At 40.2% G+C, this 23,921-nt stretch overlaps 1 non-coding gene across 1 annotated transcript; it reads left to right on the top strand.

Annotated features, from left to right (window-relative positions):
- Positions 1-12,926: 12,926 nt before the first annotated feature.
- LOC114815806 lies at positions 12,927-13,064 on the top strand. Its single transcript, XR_003763608.1, has one exon. It is a non-coding gene; the product is annotated as a small nucleolar RNA SNORA7 (small nucleolar RNA).
- The last annotated feature ends 10,857 nt before the right edge of the window (positions 13,065-23,921 follow it).

Genomic DNA, 23,921 nt, shown 5'->3' with positions numbered 1-23,921 from the left:
ACAGTATACTCATCTCTGCTTCAGTTTCCTCATCTATAAATTGGGAATTAAAGGCTTGTTTTTTCTCTCTCTCTCCCTCTCTCCCTCTCTCCCTCTCTCCCTCTCTCCCTCTCTCCCTCTCTCCCTCCCTCTCCCTCCCTCTCCCTCCCTCTCCCTCCCTCTCCCTCTCTCCCTCCCTCTCCCTCCCTCTCCCTCCCTCTCCCTCCCTCTCCCTCCCTCTCCCTCCCTCTCCCCCCCCCCCCCCCGATTTTTTTGTATTTACCCCAGAACTTAGTTCAGGGCATGGTATATAGTAAGTGCTTAACAATTATCTGATTCAGCTTTCCTAAGTTGATCAAGTGTTTGCTATGGACAGTAGCAGGATACCAAAACAGTGGGTTAATTAAATCAATTAACACAATTTACTGAGCTCAGAACAATGTTTTAAGCACTAGGGGAAATGCTATAGAGTGACGATTTCCCAGTGCTTAGAACAGTGCTGTGCACATAGTAGGCGCTTAAATGTCATAATTATTATTTTCTACTGCAGCTCAGCACAGTCACGTGACTCCTCTAATGCCAACCCATTCAGTGTATCTCAGCCTCAACTATGTTGCCACCGACCTTTTGCCCATGTCCTGCCTTTGACTTGGAACTCTCTCCCCCTTCCTATCTGACAGACCACCACTCTCCCCATCTTCAAAGCCTTATTAAAACACATCGTCATAATTCTGGTATTTGATAAGTGCTTACTATATGCCAGGCATTGTACTAATAGCACATCTCCAAGACATCATCGTAGCCCTCATTTTCCTTCTGCGTCCCCCTTGCGCTTGGATTTATATTTTTTATTCAGCAGACCATCAGCCTTCGGTACTTACGTAGATATCCATAATTTATTTTAATATCTGCCTCCCCCTTTAGACTAAGGTTCTCGTCGGCAAGGAACATGTCTACCAATTCTGTTATATCGTACTCACCCAAGCACTTAGTACAGTGCTCTGCACGTAGCAAACGGTCAATAAAAATGACCGATTCAGTAAGTAAAACCAAGTAAATATTTTGGAGATACATAATAGATATTTGTAGAAGTAAACGAATTTCACTCGGTAAACAGATTAGAATTGAAGAGATGCTTTTGGGGGGTGTGAGGTTACGGTGATGGGTTCTAAAAGCAGGGTTACTTTTAACCAAAGGTCATGTGGTGCAAAGAGCTAGGGTCAAAGGGACTGCCAGCCTCCTACTGGTTAGTAAAGCCACACAAGAAGCATGGGAAATCAGGCAGACGCCTATCTTCACCTATAAACATGAAAGACGTGAATCTCTTCTGAATTGGATCAGACTCATCGTACCCTTAAAAGCCTGACATCATTTTTTCTGGACCAAAGTTTCTCAAATTCAATTGCCGAGCACAACGGTTGCGGACTCCAATATGACAAATCACAGCAGAGAGGTCAAGGCATAGCTATGGCTTCTCCTTTGGGGGCTGGTGACCCTCTTGTTTTAGAGGTCATGGGAGACAGACTCTTTCACTTTGTGGTCATTGTTTCAGATTCAGCCCCTTTAGAGAACTGCTGGCCTTTGTAAGGTAGCGAGCAGTGTCACTCCACCACTGAGAAGTCAACATAATACAGTGTAGTTGCACCCTTGTTAGTATTCGCAGCAGGAAGGCTGAGAGACCTTGAGGAGATTTTACATTTAGTGCCCCCTGCACTTACAAGGCTCAAATCAACGTGAGCTCCGTCACATTGCTCTACCATTTTCTCCTATTTTAAAAAACCATTCCTTCATGCCATAATCAGGAACTTTGGTGTCTTAATTCAACTATGGGGGTAGTTTTTAAATAGACCCACAAAAATTAAATTTGACACCTAATTTGTCAATTAAGACTCTGAGTCCTCAGTGGGACAGAGACTGTATCCAACCCAATTACCTTGTATCTACCCCAGCGCTCAATACAGTACTGGGCACGTAATAAGTCCTTAACAAATAGTAGTAGTAGTAATAATTGTTATTTCTACCTATGTGAGGGCCAGGGACTAGGTCTAACTCCTATCTGTGTATTTTATCGCAGAGTTTAATGAGGTCCTCTACTGCTACTAGGCTAGGGCTCCATTAAGCAGATAAAAATCGACACATGAAGAAGATGAGAGCCACCCTACATTTTTGAAGACGATGCAAAGCATTTCATTCTATAAATCACTTAAAATCAATCAGTGCTATTTATTGTTTACCGTAGGAAATGTAGCCACATTTCCTGCCCACAGGAGCTTACAGTCTAGAAGGGGAGATAGATTATTTGGTTAAATTAATGAGATGTATTCAAAAGTGCTCTGGGGCTGAAAGTGGAGTGAATATCAAGTGCTTAAAGGGTACTGATCCAAGTTTATAGACAATGCAAAAGTGAGAGGGTGTAAAGGAAAAGAGTGCTTAATCAGGGAAGTCGTCTTGGAGGAGATTGGATTTTAATAAGACTTCGAAGGTGCGGAGAGTAGGGGTCTGTCAAATGTGAAGGAGGAGGGAGTTATAAGCCAGAGGGAGGAGGTGGGTGAAGGGTCGGCGGAGAGGTGAACGAGACTAAAGTAGAGGGGAATATACCAGTATATTGCATTGACATTGGTAAAATCGTTGTTCGATCATGAACAAACCAATTCGCTGAACCAATTAGGGCAAGAATTATGGTTAGTAATTATGGTTAGTAGGGTTTAGGGTTTCAGTTCGGGTTTAGTGCAGCCCATTATTTCACAGGAAATAAACAGGTCTTTTGACCTAATTGCAAAATGAAACTTCTGAATTATGCCAATGCCATTTTATTTTAATACACTCTATAATACTTCCAATTCCTCAGAAGTTTTCAATACATCTTCCAAATGCAAACAAATATACAAATGACAAGGCAAGATTAAAATAATTCCATCCTTACCAATAGTTTGGTCAAGAAGAAAACAGGGACTTCAGAACCTAAAAGGAATGAAGGCTGTATCTACACAGGCAAACTGAATGGCAATTTGGGGAAAAAATATATCAAAATGGATTTTGCACAATACTTAATGATTCATTGAAATCCCTGCTCCAATTTCAATCCCATACAACGAAACATAATAACTAGAAGTTTTAGTTGTAGTTCAGCACAATTTGCCTTGATAATGCTAGATTTAATTTGTGAAAATAAAGCAAACAGGTTCATAGATAAAGCAGGCTTTCTTGGTAGGCCTCTTGATTGGCCATGGAGTGGCCAAAAATGAGAGCTGATGACCTTAAGCACTGAAAGCCCATTTGCTCCTACATTTCTGGACTGTCTTGACTCTTGCAACAGTGAAGTCAACAGTGATTTGGGAATTGGGCCTGAAATGCCAGAAGAGCCCACAGTGCTCTCTGTTAACCAAGATAAGAAGTTGCTGTGTTAGGGCTTCTGTAATGATGTCAGAGCCGAGGCTAGTGGTGTGTGAACCCTTTTTTTAAATGGTATTTGTTAAGCGCTTACTATGTGTCAAGCACTGTTCTAATCTCTGGGAAAGATAAAAGTTTATCAAATTGGACTTAGTCCTTGTCCCACATGGGACTCACATTCTAAATTGGAGGGAGGAGGATTTAATCTTCATTTTACAGATGAGGTAACTGAGGACCAGAGAGGTTAAATGATTTACCCAAGGCTACACAGCAGAGCAGGGATTAGCACCAGGTTCTCTGACTCCCGGGTCCCTGTTTTTTCCACTAAGCAACGCTGCTGCTCGTGAAAGGTTCAGATTCCAAGCCCAACATTGTGAGAATAACTTAGGTATGAGGAGCACTGTGGCCTAATGGAAAGAGGACCAGGGTTCTAATCCCACCTCTGCTAGTTGCCTGCTGCGTGACCTGGAGCAAGTCACTTACCTTCTCTGTGCCTCAGTTTCATCATCTGTAAAATGCAGATTCAATTCATGTTTTTCCTCTTTCTTAGTCTGTTAGCCCCTTCTGGTCCTGGTACTGCGTCTAACCTGATTAACTTGTATCTATCCCAGCGCTTAGAAAAATGACACCTACTAAGAATATTTTGGCTATTAGGGTTATATTTGTGGATTCATTTTTTCATGACATTTACCAAATGAAGAGTGTGATAGGCATTTTATAGAAGTTTGTTTTGATCATTTACAGCAGCAATTCATTTTTAGAAAATTCCGTCTCTTTCCAAACATAGTTTTGCAGAAGAGAAATCACATCAAAAGTGCAGTAAGGCTGTGTTATATACCATATACCAAAATATTTTCTCCAAAACAACTGCTGATAAATACTTTTTTCTTACCAACAGGCAGTAGCACGAAAAGGCATCCTGTCACAGATCCAGATGAGAAAAGACATTTGAAAATGAATATCACTTTACTGTTATCTGTTAAAGGGAATTTAAGGGTGCTATTTCAGTAACTCCTATTTTGGATATCTTTAGACTACCTCGTTGTCTTCAGATCTGCTCAGTGGCCATAGCTACTCATTGTTCATGAAGCAAAACTCTCCCTGAATTCTTCAACTGGAATTTGGTCTAGGTCAAGATTCCAGGATTATGTCCAGTATCTGAAAATATTTGAAGCTGCCACATGGTTCCATGTAGGGGGAAGCCCATGAGAGACCACTGTTGCAGGAATGGGTCTGGGAAAGCAGGTGGGAAGAAACAAAAATCCCTTAACTCTCTTGATCCTATTTTGTTTGTTGTAGTCCCCAAAACAGATCCGTTTAAGGGCTAATTATTAGCTTCTAAGAGAGAAGAAAACAAAAGTGGCAGGAAAGGACAGAGGTATCCCGAGATCATGTTATTTTGTCAGGATTTCTGAGGCAAGAATATACTGGAGAAGCACTGTCCTCCACACTGGGAGTCAGGGAATCCAGATTTTAATCCCGGTTCTGCCGCTTCCCCAATGTGTGACATTGGGCAAGTCATTCAACTTCTCTGTTCCTCAGTTTCCTCACCTATGAAAAGGGGATTAAATACCCATTCTCCCTCACTTTTAGGACAGAGGATATGTCTCACCTATTTTGTATCTACTCCAGCACTTAGTACAGTACTGGGCACAGAGTAAGGACTTTACAGATATTACTATTATTATTACCAGGAATAGTAGTATTGTTATTCTTGCTATTATTATCATATTCCTATAGTAATGGCTACTGATTCATTGACCATCCACATTCATTGAGAACTGCATGAAGAGCTGTGGACATGGATCCTGCCCTCAGTGGATAAAAAAAATAGACAAAAAGTGTTTACTCAGCCAAATTGAGCTATTGGAGGAATTGGGAAGAAAGGAGAGTAGGTTCTTACAGGAATGACCATAGCCTAGCAAGCTTCATTTACACATCAGATGAAAACGTTCTCTCCCTTCGTTTTCTCTCTTTACCGGTATGTTCCCATCTCCTTTTGCACTTTTCACAGTATGATGGAATGAAGCATGTGGGTTAGCATCATTTTAAGTATGGCCACACAGTTTTCAACACTGTCTAGCCTAAATATTCATAATTTAGCAGGGACAAAGCAATATGATACACTGCTAATGAACTTTTGCCATTTAGAGAGAAGAGAAGCAGAAATTTTCTAGGCAAGGAAAAACACATTCAGTAACAATAAGGTCATTAAAAGGGAATGCCTGTGTTCATTTTAAAACATCCAATCTTTTTTGCAAATCTAGTTCAAATTATGGTCCAATATATTACTTTCATAAAATAGAGAACTAAACGTAATAAAATAAAATTTAAGATTTCTCAATTCAGGAATAATTGCAAAATATAAAAGATAGTTGAATATTCCAATTTATAAATATATCTGCATCCCACCTTTATGGGACTTAAAATACCAGTTCTAGATTGCATCTTATTCTGTATATTTATGGATGTTTTTGACTAACATTGAGAAATAATTAGGGGAATTAAGAGACCTTAATTGGGTGTTTGCTCCAGCAAATTATTTCCATGGTACTTCATGACTTTTTCTTTCATCTGGAAGTGGTAGGTCAATGTATTGCTCTTCACATTTGGCACACTGAGGGCTGGGCGGGTGAGTCCATAGAGCAGAATCACAGCTGTGACTATAGTAACAATCTGGTTTCTGCCCCCTTCACTTTATGGAAATTGCCTTCTTTCAGGGCAACAGTGACCTCTTGTCATATTCAGTGTCCTCTAATCCACCCCACTTCTCTTCGACCCCTTAGCTGCCTTCAACACTGTCAACCACCGCCTTAACCTGGAACCGTGATCTAACTTTTACTTCCCTGACACTGTCCTTTCCAGGTTCTCTTCTTATCTCTCTGAGCTCTCCTTCTTAGTCTCTCTCACAGGCTCCACTTCTGCTTCCCATTCTCTAACTGTGTGGAGGTCCCTTTCATTTTTTAGCAGCATGACTCAGTGGAAAGAGCACGGGCTTTGGAGTCAGAGGTTATGAGTTCAAATCCCAGCTCTGCCACTTGTCAGCTGTGTGACTGTGGGCAAGTGACTTCACTTCTCTGGGCCTCAGTTCCCTCATCTGTAAAATGGGGATTAAGACTGTGAGCCCCATGTGGGACAACCTGATTCCCCTATGTCTACCTCAGCGCTTAGAACAGTGCTCTGCCCATAGTAAGCACTTAACAAATACCAACATTATTATTATCTTCACCTGCTCCCTTAGAGCACTCATTTGCTCTTTAGGTTTTCCTCTTGCCTTCAGGACATCTGTACTTGGTTGTTCATCTGACACCTCAAATTTACATGTCCAAAGCAGAACTCTTCATTTTCCCAACACTGTCGACAGTACTACAGTCCTCCCTGTCTTATAAGCTCGCAGCTCTGGCATTATCTTTGACACATCTCTTTCATTCAACCCACACAGTCAATCCATCACCAATCTGTTAGTTCTACTTTCATGACATCCCTAAAATCTATCCTTTCCTCTCCATCCATCTGCTGCGTCACAGATCCAAGCACTTATCATTTATTGTCTACTTTATCAGCCTTCTCGCTTACCTCCCTCCCTCCTGTGTCTTCCCACTTGGGTCCTTAATTCATTCTGCTGCCCAGATAATTTATGTAAAAGAAAATTAAATTGTTCATTCCACCATCTCCCAACGCCTCAAGAACCTCCAGTGGTTAGCCATCCAGGTCCGCATCAACCAAAATGCCTTACCATCAGTTTTAAAGCACTCCCATCAGATAGCCTCCTTCTATCATCTCACTGATGTCCTACTACAACCCAGTCGACATACTTTGCTCCTCTAACACACACCTGCCGACTGAACCTCAGTTTCGTCTCACTGCCGACCCCTTGCCGATGTCCCCTCTCTATCCTAGAACTCCGCCCCCCTTCATATGGAGAAGCGGCGTGGCTCAGTGGAAAGAGCACGGGCTTTGGAGTCAAGGCTCATGAGTTCGAATCCCAGCTCTGCCACTTGTCGGCTGTGTGACTGTGGGCAAGTCACTTAACTTCTCTGTGCCTCAGTTCCCTCATCTGTAAAATGGGGATTAAGACTGTGAGCCCCACGTGGGACAACCTGATTCCCCTATGTCTACCCCAGCGCTTAGAACAGTGCTCGGCACATAGTAAGCGCTTAACAAATACCAACATTATTATTATTATTATATGTCAGACCACCACTCTCCCCAGCTTTAAATCCATACTAAAATCACATATCCAAGAGGCCTTCCCCAACTAAACCCTCATTTCCCCTATTCCCTCTCCATCCATATCACCAGGGCACTTGGATTTGAACCCTAAAGTGAATAATTTGTTCTTTAACTTTCATAGGAACATGTAGGAATACCTATTGTATCCTCTGTTACGGTTACAAAAAAAGACAGTGACTATACAGAAAAATATGCGAAATAGCAAATGATACAAATGGGAATGTTCCAGAATGAGAAACTGAATTGTTTATTGAGGGGATTTGTTCTTGTTCTCTCTCCTAAATAGACTGTGAGCCCCATGTGGGACAGGGACTGCATCTGATCTAATCATTTTGCATTTACTCTGGCACTTAGTACAATGAGCAGTAGCATGGTCTAGGGCATAAAGCATAGGCCTGGGAGTCAGGCTGCTGTGTGACCTTGGCCAAGTCACTTAACTTCTCTGTGCCTCAGTTACCTCATCTGTAAAATGGGGATTAAAAAACTGTAACCTCCAAGTGGGACAGGGACTGTGCCCAACCTAATGAGTTTGTATCTTTCCCCATACAGAGCCTGGCCCATAGTCAGTGCTTGACAAATACCATTTTAAAAAATGTTTGGCACATTAACTGGCACATTTGGCAAAGTATCAATTAATACTACAATCATTAGTAGTAGTAGTAGTTTGAAAGAATGAGTGCTAATACGAATAAAGTCAGCAAAGCTAAAGGATTGAGACTTCTTCCCATGGATCCTGGAAACTGCTCAGTCAAAGTTACAAAGTCAGTATGAATGTAGGCTGGCTATCTACTATACAGATTCATCCTTTCTGGAAGTAGGGAAACATATAATGCTCACAGTATAAATGTCAAAGGAGTTAACTTTTTCCATAATAATAATTGCATTTGCCAAAAACTGGTAGATACAATAGAGCTAGATCAAACACTGTCTCTGATGTACATGGGACTCACTCCTTCAATTGAGTATTTCTAATTCTTGCACTTCAGACAAAATGTGAGACAATGCAGTGTTAATCTTTAGTAGTAAAACAAAAATTTTTAAAGATTTTTACATTTCAGTTACATAAATGATTGCATTCCTAGGCTGACAAATAATAATCTCAAATTTAACAAAGTGATGTCAAGAAGGAAAAATATAAAGAATTCACCAAATGACAACAAAAATTTTTTTTTATTTAAATAATACATTCTAGACCTCTTAAAACTAGTCCAATATTGATACTTTTTAAAGTGGGAGAGAAAAGAAAAAATGAATATAATGCTTGAGAAAAATGTGAAACTATCAACACCTTAATTGCTTTTTTTCCCATTAGTCTTTTAAAATTCTGTGGTAAAACATTTAGCTGTGGAAAACTATATGATACAAATAAATAGTATTTCCTTCCAACTTCTAATTGAAGAGAACAATCTTTTTTACACAGTAAATGGATATAGTACATACTGGTTATTTGTAGCACTACCAATTATATGACAAGACATCTTGCAGTTTAGAGTCAGATTCAATCTGTCTTTTTTTAGCATTTCACTGCTTAAATAGCTTTTGAAAAGAGATGATTTCAGTCACATGTAAGGGATATCTTAAGTGGAACATGAATGAATTATACCCAGGTTAATTCTAATACTAATATTTTAATGACATGAATGTAGATGCACCCATTGCCAATACCTCCTAGGCAAATACAAAATTTAAAAAAAATTGCATTTCAACAGCTAATAGACTCCCACAACATGTTTAGGCAGAACCTGATTAAATACATGCCTTTGTTGGTGAAAAGCGTTAAGCAGTGCCAAGCTAATGGGAAAAGACATTCACAAACAGTAGGCAGTTAAGACCTTTAATGAAAATTAAGGATACAGTCAACGGTAGTCCTTTCCCAGCTACTTGTACTCTGTCATTCATTGTGCCTGTGGTATTTAGAAGCCAGGGAAAAACTGGTGAATGGATTGTTTAGAAATTGGCATCATTGGGTAGAGGTTGAAAATTTTCCTTAAAAAAAGAGAATTCAAAAGGGTAGGGATGGTTTCTTTTCTGGAAGCTGTATATTTTTTTAAATAGCCCCAATCGAGGCATTTCCACACTTTTCCTGAAATCCACATAGAAACAAATGGAAAAATATGTAAGTAGCTAGAGTATTCCTAATATCATGTTTATGAATAAGAATGAGGTGAATCATATCAAATTTAATCACTCACCAAGTATTTCTCTGAGCACCATTTTCTATTTCCCTCACGGAGGGAAATATCATACCAATGTAGTGTTACCACCAGAGGGATCTCTTTCCTGAAAGACTAGTGTACAGAAACAGGACATTCCCTGTTACATCTTTTGGGTCAGGCTTCCGTACCTAAATGGTACCTTAAAAAGACATGAGTCAAAATGAAACAACAATTATAAATACTGTGCGTGCAGTGTACGTATGAGTTTATCAAATATAATACATCTTCCTTCACAGAATCAAATTATTTTTCACACCACCATAATCTCTTAAAAAGCAAAGTTATTGGTTGTTGATCCTTTCTGGACACATGTACACCTTCTTCTTGATTTGTGAGGTTGCCGTAGAAGACAAGTGTCACCGAGGGAAGATAAACATTTGCAACCACATTGTATCTACTTGCAGGTTTTAGAGTGCCATTTTCGATTGTGCCTAGTGATCTTTCCCAGGCTAATGACATCAATCAGTGGTATTTATTGAGTCCTATGTGCAGTGCACTGTACTAAGTGCTCGGGAAAGTACAATACAGCAAAGTTGGTAAAAATGCAGAGTTTCTGTAGGTCTTTATCCATCAATCATATTTATTGAGCACTTAACTGTGGGCAGAGCGCTGTACTGAGCCCTTGGGAGAGTTCATGTACCGGAGTTGGTGGACATGTTCCCTTCCCACAGAGAGCAGTGCTTGACCACATAGTAAGCGCTTAACAAATGCCATTATTATTCTAGTGTTTATGTATACTAACAGACTATTGTTGAGTAAGCTGTGGTTTTAAATATGTTGTTGATCACTAGTGACAACAACTAAAGAAATCCTGCTGTCCATCCAGTCGAGAGAGCGCTAGAGTCAGGAGTCAGGGGTTCTAGTCCTGGGTTTGCAGCTGGGGTGAATACCTGAAGGGGCTCTGCCATAAGTATGAAGATTCTCAACCAAAGGTTCTTCCGGGTGGACAAGCCCAGTAAGGATTCTGAAAACAAATTAGCCGGCTAACATGGTTTGAGGAAGACCTCCTGCTGGGTTGGCACAGTGTTGGCATTCCCCAGCTGCCACTTTGGAAATCATCAATCGGTGGTATTTACATAGCGCTTACTGTGTGCAGAGCACTGTCCTAAGCACTTGGGACAGTATAATAAAACAGAGTTGGTAGACATAAACAGGCCTTACATAGTGTATACCTCTCAGGGTACTGCACCCCACCCCGCTTACTCACTTGTTTGACTCTGCGCTCTAGTGGGAAGATGAGTGACGTGTAGACTGCGAGCCCGTCGTTGGGCAGGGATTGTCTCTATCTGTTGCCAAATTGTACATTCCAAGCGCTTAGTACAGTGGTCTCCACCCAGTAAGCGCTCAATAAAAACGATGGAATGAATGAATGAGTGACAGGATGAAAAAGAGCATGAGTTCTGGGGTGCCACCATCACCTAACTCAGTTCCTTCTTTCGGGTTCCTGATCCTAGAATTGCCCTTCATTCTCGATGGGAGCTTCCAACTCACCTTAAAAATCAGATCACCAAAAAGAAAGTGAAATATAAAATGGGATTCATTAGTTAAAGTGAAACCCCACTTTTGCTTGAATGATCCAGCTAATTTTCTCAAATTCCCTCAGGTGGCTTTATCACAGGGAAGCAGTCCATAATCTCTACCTTTGGTGATACCATTTGGCAACATTCTTTTGATAATGACTAGAACTTTTACCTGACTGGCTATTGTTTTGAATCCTCTTCTTTGAATTAAAATTCATAACCATGTTTCACACTGAACCATAGATTGAGATCTGAAGGAAGTTAAAGCAGCACTCAAAAATCAGGCTATAACAATTGAACATTCATCCCCCATTACTTGGATTTACTTCTTTTGGCCTCTAATTCTCACTGCCATCCTTTGCATCCCTGCTATGACAGTAGTAAGTGCAGGAAATACCAGAAGAAGCACTGTGGTTGATGAAAAAATGTGCTGACAGAGCTTCATAAAACTATAATAAAGGCAAGGTGAAGTACAGTGTAATGTAAAAGCACATATACTTTATATTGCTTTGAATACCCTAGAAATCCTTTGGTCTTCTAAACCCTATAGAACAGAAATATATAATGGTTGAAGAAAAAGCAAGCTACAGTAGAAGACTATGGTTAAAATAATAAGATTATGCTGCTTTCACAAAGGGTGAATACCTAGCATTAGAGGGTTTAAGAATTATAATCACAAGGTCACTTGTGGAGATTGCTTTTGAGTCAATTTAAAGAGCAGGAAATTAATTAGAGGGATATTCAATTAATTGATTTGCTACTGACTGATGGATCAATGTTAACTCACTTTTTGTGGTGATATGAATTGTGTCTATAAATATTAAGGTGAAAATTTGGCAATTATATGAGTCTTAAGCAGTGAAGAATATCAGATCGGATAATTCAGGATTCAAAGTGGAGCATTTTCCCTAAATTATCCAGTTACGTTGTCTGCTTCAAGTACACTTCCCAGATATAGTCGAAATCTGTTTTTATGGTATTTGTTAGTGCTTACTGTGTGCCAGGGACTCTACTTAGCACTGAGGTAGATCAGGTTGGACACAGTCCATGTCCCACTGGGGCTCATAGTTCTAATCCCTATTTTCCAGATGAGGTAACTGAGACAGAGAAGTGAAGTGACTTGCCCAAGGTCACATAGCAGACAAGTGGTGGAACCAGGATCAGAACCCAGGTCCTTCTGATTCCCAGGTCTGTGCTCTATATACTAGGCCATGCTCACGATAATGAGTTTATAAGTTTGCCTTCAAATAGTCATTATAACCAGGGTTTGTTCTAGTCAAACAGAACCAAGTTTTGCACTTCCCTCATCTCCAAAAATGGGGATTCAATACTTGTTCTCCCTCCTGCTTAAACTATGAGCCTTATGCGTGACCTGATTATCTTGTATCTCCACCTCTGCACTTAGTATAGTCCTTGACACAAAAATAGTGCTTAACAAATGCCACAATCAATATTGTTATCGTCAAAAGTATTTATTGAGCATTCTCTGTCTCCCAAGCACTTAGTGTTTGGGAGAGTATAATAATACAACTAAGTTGGAAGACACAATCCCTAACCTCACTGATTGAACTCGATTACCTGATTTCCTACCTTCTCAGGATCACAGCTGGAGGGTTTCCAGTACTCTACCAGTCTTGGCTCTAGGAGGGAGAGTCAAGCAGAGGCCTAGCCATTCCATTCCTGGCTTGGATAGTGGCTAGCGAGTGAAAGGCAATCAGCTACAAGTCAAAACTCACCTGTGCTGGGCAGCAGCGGCGTGGGAGAGAGTCTGGAGCGGAGACTCAAGTCTACTGCACGGAAGAAGGCAGTGGTAAACCACTTCTGTATTTTTACTAAGAAAACTCTGTGGATCCACTACCAGAACAGTTGCAGATGGAGGTGGAGTGTTCTGGGAGAGATGTGTCCATGGAGTTGCTCTGGGTTGGAGACTACCCAGGGAAACAGCATGGCTCAGTGGAAAGTGCATGGGCTTGGGAGTCAGAGGTCATGGGTTCGAGTCCCAGCTCTGCCACTTGTCAGCTGTGTGACTGTGGGCAAGTCACTTAACTTCTCTGTGCCTCAGTTCCCTCATCTGTAAAATGGGGATTAAGACTGTGAGCCTCACGTGGGACAACCTGATTACCCTGTATCTACCCTAGTGCTTAGAACAGTGCTCTGCACATAGTAAGCGCTTAACAAATGCCAACATTATTATTATGAGACAAGATAAGACCTGATTTCCAGAAAGCATTTATCTACTCTTTTGTCTTGCTTACCTTCTCCACCTGCACTGTGAGAGGTCTAAGGACAGTCCCTAGAATCCAGTGAAGTGGAGGATGGGGTGGGGGTAGAGTGTAAGCCATCCATCATTGCCAGGCAGCAACTATAAATCAAGCATGCCCTAGGACAAATAAGGGGATGCATGAGAAAGCAATCCTGGCTTGTTTCTAAAATTCAATAATAGTTTCCAGCCCTTCCTGTGAATTCCTGCAAAAAAAAAATAATGATTTCTCAATACCCCCTATTATTAGCTTGGTAGTGAATCAATTTATGCTATTCTTTTTTTAGTGATATTTCTTAAGCACTTAGTATGTGCCAGGCACTGTACTACATTCTGGGGTAGATACAACCTCATCAAGTTGGAAGCAGTCCATGTCCCACATGGAGCTCACGGCCTTAACCCCATTTTAGAGATGAAGTAACTGGAGCTCAGAGAAGTGAAGCATTCATTCATTCATTCAATAGTATTTATTGAGCGCTTACTATGTGCAGAGCACTGTACTAAGCACTTGGAATGAATAAGTCAGCAACAGATAGAGACAGTCCCTGCCATTTGACAGGCTTACAGTCTAATCGGGGGAGACAGACAGACAAGAACAATGGCAATAAATAGAGTCAAGGGGAAGAACATCTCGTAAAAACAATGGCAACTAAATAGAATCAAGAAGCAACTTGCCCAAGGTCACACAGCAAACAAGTGGCGTGGTAGGAATTAGAATCCAGGTCCTTCTGACTCCCAGGCCAGTGCTCTATCCATTAGGCCACACAGCTTCTCTTGTTAAGAAACAGATCAATTCCACAGCACCAAGTTCACTCCAATCAAATAGAAGTACGGATGGATTTAAATTCATGCTTCTTGATACGTCTTTGAAGTCACATAGGCATATGAAAGGGAATAGGATGATTTTTGAATAATCAGTGGTGTTGGTCCCAATTGGTGCTATTTTTTCTTGATGATTTGAAAAATAAAATTATTCACTGGGAATAAATTCCTAAATGTTGGCAAATGAATGAACTCTATCAGATCATAGTTGAGGTCACTATCTTCTATCCCCCATGGGGGAGCTGATGGCGAAATCAAAAATGAAAGCACAGATAGGAGTAGTTAGGGATAGCGTTAGAAAATCTCTACCCACCCACGCGGAGATTATCACCCTCTCATTGTGAGCATCCTGAAGTTATTTATCAATCTGAGCAATTTCCATCTTGTGAAAATCAATACCTGCTCTGTAGTCAGCTCAACAATTATTCAGTGTTCTTTAGTTCCAGTCAGTAGTTTAATATTTAACCACTGATTGCATAAACGTTTACTAGACTATTGAAACATTTTTGTTTTATTGAATTGTATCCCAAATTCAGTAGAACTTATTTAGTTATTTGTAAAATATAATCAATGTAAAATGGTGTTTTATTGATGTGCCAAGTCCCTGGCTCTGGCAGTGCTACAGAACTGGCATGGGCCAGCTACAGCAGGTGTCTTGCTAAACTGTAAGCTCCTGGTAGGCAGGGCACATGTCTACAATCTCTGTTGCACTATACTCTCCAAAGTGCTTTTACAATGCTCTGCACACAGTAAGTGCTCAGGAAATACCACAGATGGATTGACTAATCTATGACACTGCATTGTAGACGATTATTTGGTTCTTTTTGGAATCAAATGTCGAAGTACCTTCTTTGAGATTACATCTAATTTTTTACGATCTGTTTTCAGATGGCAGTGCTTCTCTAGACTCAGGCAATTTTTAGAGACCAAGTTAGTTCTCCTCCAACAATTCCCACTCTTGTCCACACACCTAAGCTGAGTTTCACAATTCCTGGTATAATTTGCCAGGAAACTGACTTTCTGGTATACTGAAGTTTTCAAATACAACCTTTAAGTGAATCCAGCCCATCATTTTATTGTTTTTGGTGCCTCAAACCTTTATTTGGGTTGCACTGAAATTTGTTTGGCTAACTTATTTCAAAGAATGTTGCTTGGGAAATTGTTCCCATGGTAAAATGGTTGTTAGTACCATAGTGTGCTCACATCATTATAGGAATTAAAACATGGCTGTATTTCATAATCAGCATCAATGAATACGTGGACTTTGTGAAACTATTCTTGCAAGAAGGTTGTAATGTTGATGCGCTTTGAAAAGGGCCTGTGCCTACTGGTTGATGTCTGAATGAATAAAAAAATACAACAAATTTTGATATATTGACATGAAGGGCTGGAAGAGCATTGTGAAAGTATCCCTATGATCCCTCATTTACATGGCAGGATAGTCAAGAGATAGACTTCTTTTTGTTGGGGAGCAGGCCGCTGCAAACACCTTGAGTATCTTTTCACTCTCAATCAGTCTTATTTATAGGGCGCTTACTGGGTGCAGAGGACTGTACTACTCTCTTTGGAGAGTACAATGCAATAATATGACAGAGTCGGAAGAAACGTTCCCTTGCCCACAAGTGAGGATAGGAGACGTTTTCCCCCCTCCTGCACTGATACATTGCTGCTATGAAGTGATGCCGCAGCAGCCTATGAATTCCTGGACTGACCTGCAGTGATTCTCAAGTTTCCACTATCCTAAAAAAAAATATTCCTTGACCTCACAGCTCCCTCTAGTTATTTGCCCCATCCCCCTTCTCCCATTCTTCTCCCAACTCCGATAGAGAAAATTGTCTCCAAACAGTCTCTACTTCCCCTCTGTCTCCATTTCCCCTCCTTCAATTCTCTCCTCAATCCCCCTTCTGCCTTCCCTTCATAGAAACTGCCATCTCTGGGTTCACCAATGACCCCCTTCTTGTCAAATGCAGTGGCCTCTACTCCATCCTAATCCTCTTCAACCTTTCAGCTGCCTCTGACAACTGTGGACACTGTGTCCTTGAAATATTTTCAAACCTTGACTTCATAGTTCTCCTCCTACCTCTCTGGTCACTTAATCTCAGCTTCTTTTGCAGACTCCTCCTCTAACTCCCATCTCTGACAGTGGAGGACCCTGAAGAGTCAGTTCTGAGTCCTCTTCTATTCTCCATTGACACCCACTCACTCCCTTGGAGAACTCTTTTGTTCCCATAGCTTCAACTACTATATCTCTTCCTTTACAATCTTTTCTGAGCCCATCCTGACCCAGATTTAAGAGTATTTCATCCAGCTCCATAGAATCCAGACCCCTCAGCCCTAAAGACTAGACCCATCCCAACCAAGACTCTAAAGTAAAGATTTGCTTCTCCCCCTTCTATTTCTCTGCTGCTTTTTACTATTTTTTTCTTTTAAAAAGAAAACCATATGGCTTAGGCCTCTTTTCTTCTTACTGCTTTACCTTCTTTGTGGAAATGAAAAAGAAAATTTTACCAGTATGCTACTTGAATTTTCTTCCTGCATTGTCATAAAAACATTCAATTCTCTCTCTTGATTTATGGAAAGAAAAGTGAGGCAAGTAAGCCCCCCACCTCTCCCATCTCACTAATCTGTTATTTTAAGCCACTACCTAAGTTTAACCCAGAACACATCCTGGTTGTAAACTCATTAAGGATTACATCTATCGAAAAGAGATTTATTCCATCACGTGGACAGAATTTAAGATCAAATGAATCCATGTAATAAAAATGTTCAGCTCCTATGATTCTCCCTGAACCTCCATCTAATCCCCTCATGGTGTGCCTCCCTAAGCCTTTGGTATTTCAGTATTACAATATTCTGGGAACATGTCTAATTCTCACCTGTGTATATTTTCCTAGTACTTAGCACAGTGTTTTACACCCTTAGTAATAGGGCAGAGTGGTCCAGTGGAAAGACCATGGGCTGGGAGTCAGAGGAACTGGGCTCTAATCCTGACCCTGGGGCAAATCACTTAACTTTCCCATACCTAAATTTCCTCATCTGTAAAATGGAGGTTAAATGCCTGTTCTTCTAGTCTGTGAGCCCCATGAGTAACAGGGAAAATGCCCAGACCTGATTATCTTGTATCTATCCCAGATCTTAGTACAGTGCTTGGCACATAGTTAGGGTTTAACAAATATCACACTTACTATGATTAATGACAAAAATCCCTATTTCTACTACTGCCCCCCTCTATACCCCTTGATGGTCAGCTAATATATTATCAACAGATTGAAGATCTTCCATGAGGCATGACAGACCTGGAGTTTTCACGGGCATTTTAGAATCTATGGTTATGGGATCAGTCTATTAGTAGGTTGAAAAGACAGCAGTTTTTTGATTTGTAGTCATGATATCTGGTTTAGCCAGTTAACATTTAGAATCTATAATACTTTTTTTTTGTGAAAATGTGGCACAAAATACTGAAAACTTGTAGGCTGAGAAACAGCTCATATATAGATGAGCAATATATATAAGGAGAGATATATATATATATATACCGTGACTTCTTGAATGCTTCACAGTCAGAAAACACCTTTGGGTCATTCTGTCTTTCAAGCAGAAACTAGATTCATCAGAGACTCACTGGGCCAGAGAAAATGGGAGGAAATCCGAGAGACCCTTCTTCCATCTGTGCCTAGTAAAGAACACTGAAACTTCCTTCTTTACTCAAAGGAGTTGATCAAACCTTATAGGATATTTGACACAAGGATTTTCTTTCCATAAGAGGTCAATCTTTATCATTTTGCAAGGAGACAATGTCACAAGGCTTTAAGTGGCCCCAAAACATTTGGACATATTTATAGTGTCAGGTTGCTCTGCAAATTCCATCCACCCAAATATTTATAGATTGTCTCCTGTAATTTTCCAAAGAACACTTGCATACCAGAGTAGATGATAAAAGCATTACACCCTCATAGTCTAATTCAAAACTGTTAATACAATTATCAGAGTTGGGAGTTTTGCCCAAGCTTAATGGCCTTTCTAAATCAGGTATTTCTAAGTGATTCCTGTAGAAATACAAATAGCTGTTTTGCCCGTTAGCAGCAGGAAAGTTTATCTGTTTTGGAAAATATTTCCTATCCCTTAGTCCAAACTTTTTAACTATGATTTATTGCTTCTATATGTTGCCTCACCAGATCCAAAAATATATTACTGATATTTTGGGGGTTTGTGGTGATGACACAAATGTGAACCATTTATTAAAGTGATGAGACAAAGATGAGACTTTCATTAAAGTGATGACTTTCCCTCTGTTAGAAATGCTTCTTCTGTCACAGAAAACATTTACTGTAAGGGTCCTGGTTGCAGTTGTAATGTATTCATTAAGATTCATAAATGAATCTGGGACAGAACATCCATTCTCTCTAGTAATAAATGTGAAGGTGTTTCAGACTATTCCAGGTAAAAGAGTACATATACTGTCAAAATGTTTATAATGGGCTTTCTCAAAGTGTTCTTTAAATTCATGATATTTCTATTTTCTTATATGGGCTACTCTGTAGGAATAGGAGAGTGACGTAGACACGGTTTTAGCCTCTTATGTATAATGGCACAGATTTAATTTTATTTTCAGTGACAGTATAAATCAGTCTCAGATCATATTGCTTGTGTAAATTGCTTGGAGGTGAGGTAAAATATTCTGTCCTCTTCAGAAGAATAGCACAATAGGATTCACCTGCGCATAGTCTTTGACACTTTTAAAACATAGGGATTGTGTTCTCCAGCACTGGGAAGCAGAGCGAATATGTTCCTAGTTAAACTTATTATGGGGCATTCTGCAGGGAAATGCTGGATGCTCCCAGAGGATCTGAGCAATGCTTTCCCCCATGGAAAAGACAAATCAGGAACATGTTCTCTCTAACTGGCCCTTGTAATAAACCTATTCCTCTAAAAATTAGCTTTGACAATCCCTTCTGATGCAAAACCCAGGGACTGCTAAAAGAAGGAAGAATAACACTGTTCATTGATTCATTCAATAATATTTACTGAGTGCTTACTATGTGCAGAGCACTGTACTAAGTGCTTGGAATATACAATTCAGCAACAGATAGAGACAGTCCCTGCCCAGTAACGGGCTCACAGTCTAAATGGGGGTAGGCCACTTTTACAGGCTATACTACAGTAACATACTCAGATTGAAATCCATAAAATAGTGGGTACTGTCACTTTTTAATTTGTTTTTCAATTAAAAATTGTAAAATCAGTGCCTGGTTTGACTGATGGCCTAATTATGTGCTAAATCCAAAAAAGACTGTATTACCAGACCTAAATGTCATCAGTACCCAATGATTCACTTCCTGACATGCACAATAGAAAAGTGATCTCATTATTGTAAGAGAGACTTTGCTCTGATGACTAATATTCTCACAGTGTTGGAAATTATCCACAAACCAGCTCTTAAACTTTGACCATAAAGTATCTAAGGAGCAAAGGCTACAAACTGATAAATGGTTCTTTGGACCTTTGTAGAATTTTACGTCCACATGTTCTAAAGGAGATATAATTACAAGGCATAACTAGAAAACAAAAACAAAATGATGGTGCAAGTATTATAATACCTGGTTTAAAAGTGCATTTTGACAGTGCCTTTTACTGAAAGCAAATTCTTGAAAGTAAAAAGAGTGAAACAACATGGTAGGTAAGGTTGAATGTTGAGAATGAAAACCCTAAAATGGTGAGTATCGTCAAAATTTTGAAATGTCCAAGTACAGAAACATCTAGAATCATCTGTGGTCATTGAACCCCTACTTTGCGCAGACCATTCTATTAAGTGCTGCTGAAAGTGTAGCAGAAGCAAATTACTTCAAGGAGTTTATCATCTAACTGGCGAGAAAGGCAGAAACAAATTTTTCACAAATAATGGTAACGGGATGAAAAATACAGATACCACAGATAGGAGTACAATTGTGTCAGGATGAAATATTTCCAAAAATAATCAAAGGCCCAGTTTAATATAGATAAGTGCTGAGTATAGATATAAATATAAACACTGTTAAAATCTACCCTTTCCTCACCATCTGAACTGTTCCCACACTAATCCAAGTACTTATCCCATCTCACCTTGATTTCTGTAAAAGCCTTTGCTGATCTCCCTGCCTCTCCCACTCCAATCCCTACTTCACTCTGCTGCCTAAATCATTTTTCCGTAAAAACACTCTGTCCATGTTTCTCCACTGTTCAACAGTTTCCAAAGTGCCCATCCACCTCCGCATCAAACAGAAACTCCTTACCATCAGCTTTAAAGTACTCAATCACCTTGCCGCTCCTACGTCATCTTGCTGCTCTCCTACTATAACCCAGACCATACACTTTACTCCTCTAATGCCGACCTATTCTTCGTGCCTCAATCTCGTCAATGTCCTCACCGACCTCTCCCCCACATCCTGCCTCTGGCCTGGAACGTCCTCCCCCTTCATATCAGACAGACAATTACTCTTCCCACCTTCAAGCCTTATTGAAAGTACATCTACTCCAAGAGGCCTTTCCAAACTAAGCCCTTCTTTCCTTTTCTTCCACTCCCTTCCGTCACCCTGACTTGCTCCCTTTATTCATCCCCCCAACTGTACTTATGTATATATCCATAATTTTATTGATATTAATGTTTGTCTCTCCCTTTAGACTGTAAGCCTATTGTGGGCAGGGAATGTGTCTGTTATATTGTACTCACCCAACCACTTAGTACAGTGCTCTGCACCTAGTAAGCGCTCACTAAATATGATTGTTTGATTGATATATATAGAGATATATATCTAGTTATATATCTGTATCTACAGATATAGATATAGAAATAGATATATGTAAATATAGATATATAAATAGATATATCTATTTATACACCTATATCCACATATATCTATATCTATTTATATATCTATATATCTACTTATATATCTATATAAATAGATATACATCTCTATATATCTATTTATATCTATATCTATATAAATAGATATATATCTACATATATATCTATTTATATATCTATATCTACAGCTGTAGATATATAATTCTAATCCTGGCTCCACCACTTGTCTGCTGTGTGACCTGGGGCAAGTCACTTAACTTCCCTGTGCCTCAATCACCTCATCCGTAAAAATGGGGATTAAAAAATGTGAGCCCCACGTGGGACAATCTGATTACCCTGTATCTACCCCAGCGTTAGAACAGTGCTCAGCACATAGTAAGCGCTTAACAAATACCATTATTATTATTATTAATTGGTAAGGGTAGCTGTTGGGTAGAATAAACCCAGGATGTCAGAAATTAATTTGACGGTTTCTTGGAGGGAAGCAGGATTTAAGGGGTTTATTTAGATTGGGAGACCTGTGGCCTAGCAGATTTGAAGGGGAGGGGAGCACAGGTTGAGGTAATGGTGTGAAAAGAGGCATCAGAAGTGGGTAGACTGAGAGCGAGGCAGTGTTTGGTGAGGATGAAGAAAGCCCACATGTAAATTTAATAAAACAGATGGAAGATTCTGGAATCAAGGTTATGGGAATTCTACTTAATCCAGAGGGAAATGCGTAATCATTGGAGGTTTTTGAGTGAAGAGATGTGTGCACTGAGTGACATTTTATGCCGGTGATCCAGGCATGTGGGAAAGGCTGGGAAACCACTGAGAAGACTGATATGTTACTTCATCCTTTAATGGTTTTCAAGTACCCACACTAGGCATGGCACTGTTAATATAAATGCTATAACTGATGAAAATACAGTAATAAACTAGAGTGTGGACTTGTATTAGCTACTATAAATCTGTAGATTTAGCCATGAGATCTGCCTCAGGGGTCTGATTCTAGGTAAAAGTTACTGCTACATTTGACTGCAATGATAAGGTTCATTTTCACTGAAATTATGTCAGTGGAAAGGGAGAGGAAATGGATTTTAAAATTCCAACAAGTATCTTTTTACAAGCAAGCCATTAATCCCTGAAACTCAAAGGGAGTCTATCAATAGGTACAAATTATGTGAATATAGTAATAGATTGTAAAATGAAAATGACAACAAGGAATGAAACAAAGGGTTGGGTGCCTGGGCGTGATGGCGGAAAGTCCAAGAGAGAAACCTTGGCTGGAAAATGTTCCCAGCCTTGTTTTTTCTTCCCGCAGAGATTCAACTAGCCTCTGGAGAGTAGGTCCCTTGATATTTTCACCATGAAAATAAACTGTTTAATTGAGTCATTTTCCACGGTCAGATGCAGAATTTAAGCAGAAAATTCCTTAATTTGGATCCAGCTTTGGAAGGCTACCAGGAAAACAAAACCTGTTGATTTGAAACAAATAGTGACCAGAATTTCCCATCTACTACATGTTCAGCTAAAAACCTCTGGAGATCCGGCTCCTTTCAACTCAGTCATCGTCAGAAACCACAGCTAGTCTGTCACCCATGCTAGGCCTATATTCATACACCACTTGTCTGCTGTGTGACCTTGGGCAAGTCACTTAACTTCTCTGTGCCTCAGCTACCTCATCTGTAAAATGGGGATTAAAAGTGTGAGCCCCAAGTGAGACAACCTGATTACCCCTTTCTACCCCAGCACTTAGAACACTGCTTAGCACATAGTGAGAACATAACAAGTACCATAATTATTATACACCCATAGTGTAAATAAACTGGGACAAATCTCCTCAGGGAATGATGAATGTCTTAACTATGTCTATTTAGGGGGGCTCTGATTAGCGAAGCAGTGTGGCTCAGTGGAAAAAGCCCGGGCTTGGGAGTCAGAGGTCATAGGTTCAAATCCAGGTTAAGCCGCTTGCCAGCTGTGTGACTTTGGGCAAGTCACTTCACTTCTCTGTGCCTCAGTTACCTCATCTGTAAAATGGGGATGAAGACTGTGAGTCCCACGTAGGATGACCTGATCACCTCCCCAGAGCTTAGAACAGTGCTTTGCACATAGTAAGTGCTTAACCAATGCCCTAATTATTTCATTAATTGTGTGAAGGTTGGGTAGGAAAGATACAGTGATATTTTACAGATGTGTTGTTACAGACGTGAGAGAAACACTATAGGATTTGGAGAGCAGTGTAGACCACTAGGCCATGCTGCTTCTTATAAAGCTGGCCAGTCGCCCGTTTCCTACAGCTAAAGTACCAGATGCTTTTATATCCAGTATTTTCATTTCCCTTGCCCCGTCTCTCTCACTTGCAGCTCCTGAGATGGGGTCCTGTGACTCAGATGCAACTCCCCAGCTCACACAACCCGGAGACGGGAAAGCACCAGCTCTGGAGTGAGTGAGAGAATCAGAGATCACCCTGGAGAAATGCTCTAAGGCCTAATTTACAGCATGTTTGGACAGGGACAAAAGGCATGCTTTTTTTGTGGCTCCTCTAATGCTCTAAACTGGCATTTGAGTCCTTTAGAAAAGATCTGCCATTCTTCATAATTGGCGGGGTACCTCCTCTCTCCATTTTGAAGATATATTCTAAATGTTGCCTCATGCCGTAGCCTAAAGCCAGAGAAGTC

Source organism: Ornithorhynchus anatinus, chromosome 12, assembly GCF_004115215.2.
Source record: "Ornithorhynchus anatinus isolate Pmale09 chromosome 12, mOrnAna1.pri.v4, whole genome shotgun sequence".
NCBI lineage: Eukaryota > Metazoa > Chordata > Mammalia > Monotremata > Ornithorhynchidae > Ornithorhynchus > Ornithorhynchus anatinus.
This window is presented reverse-complemented; position numbering and strand designations above follow the sequence as displayed.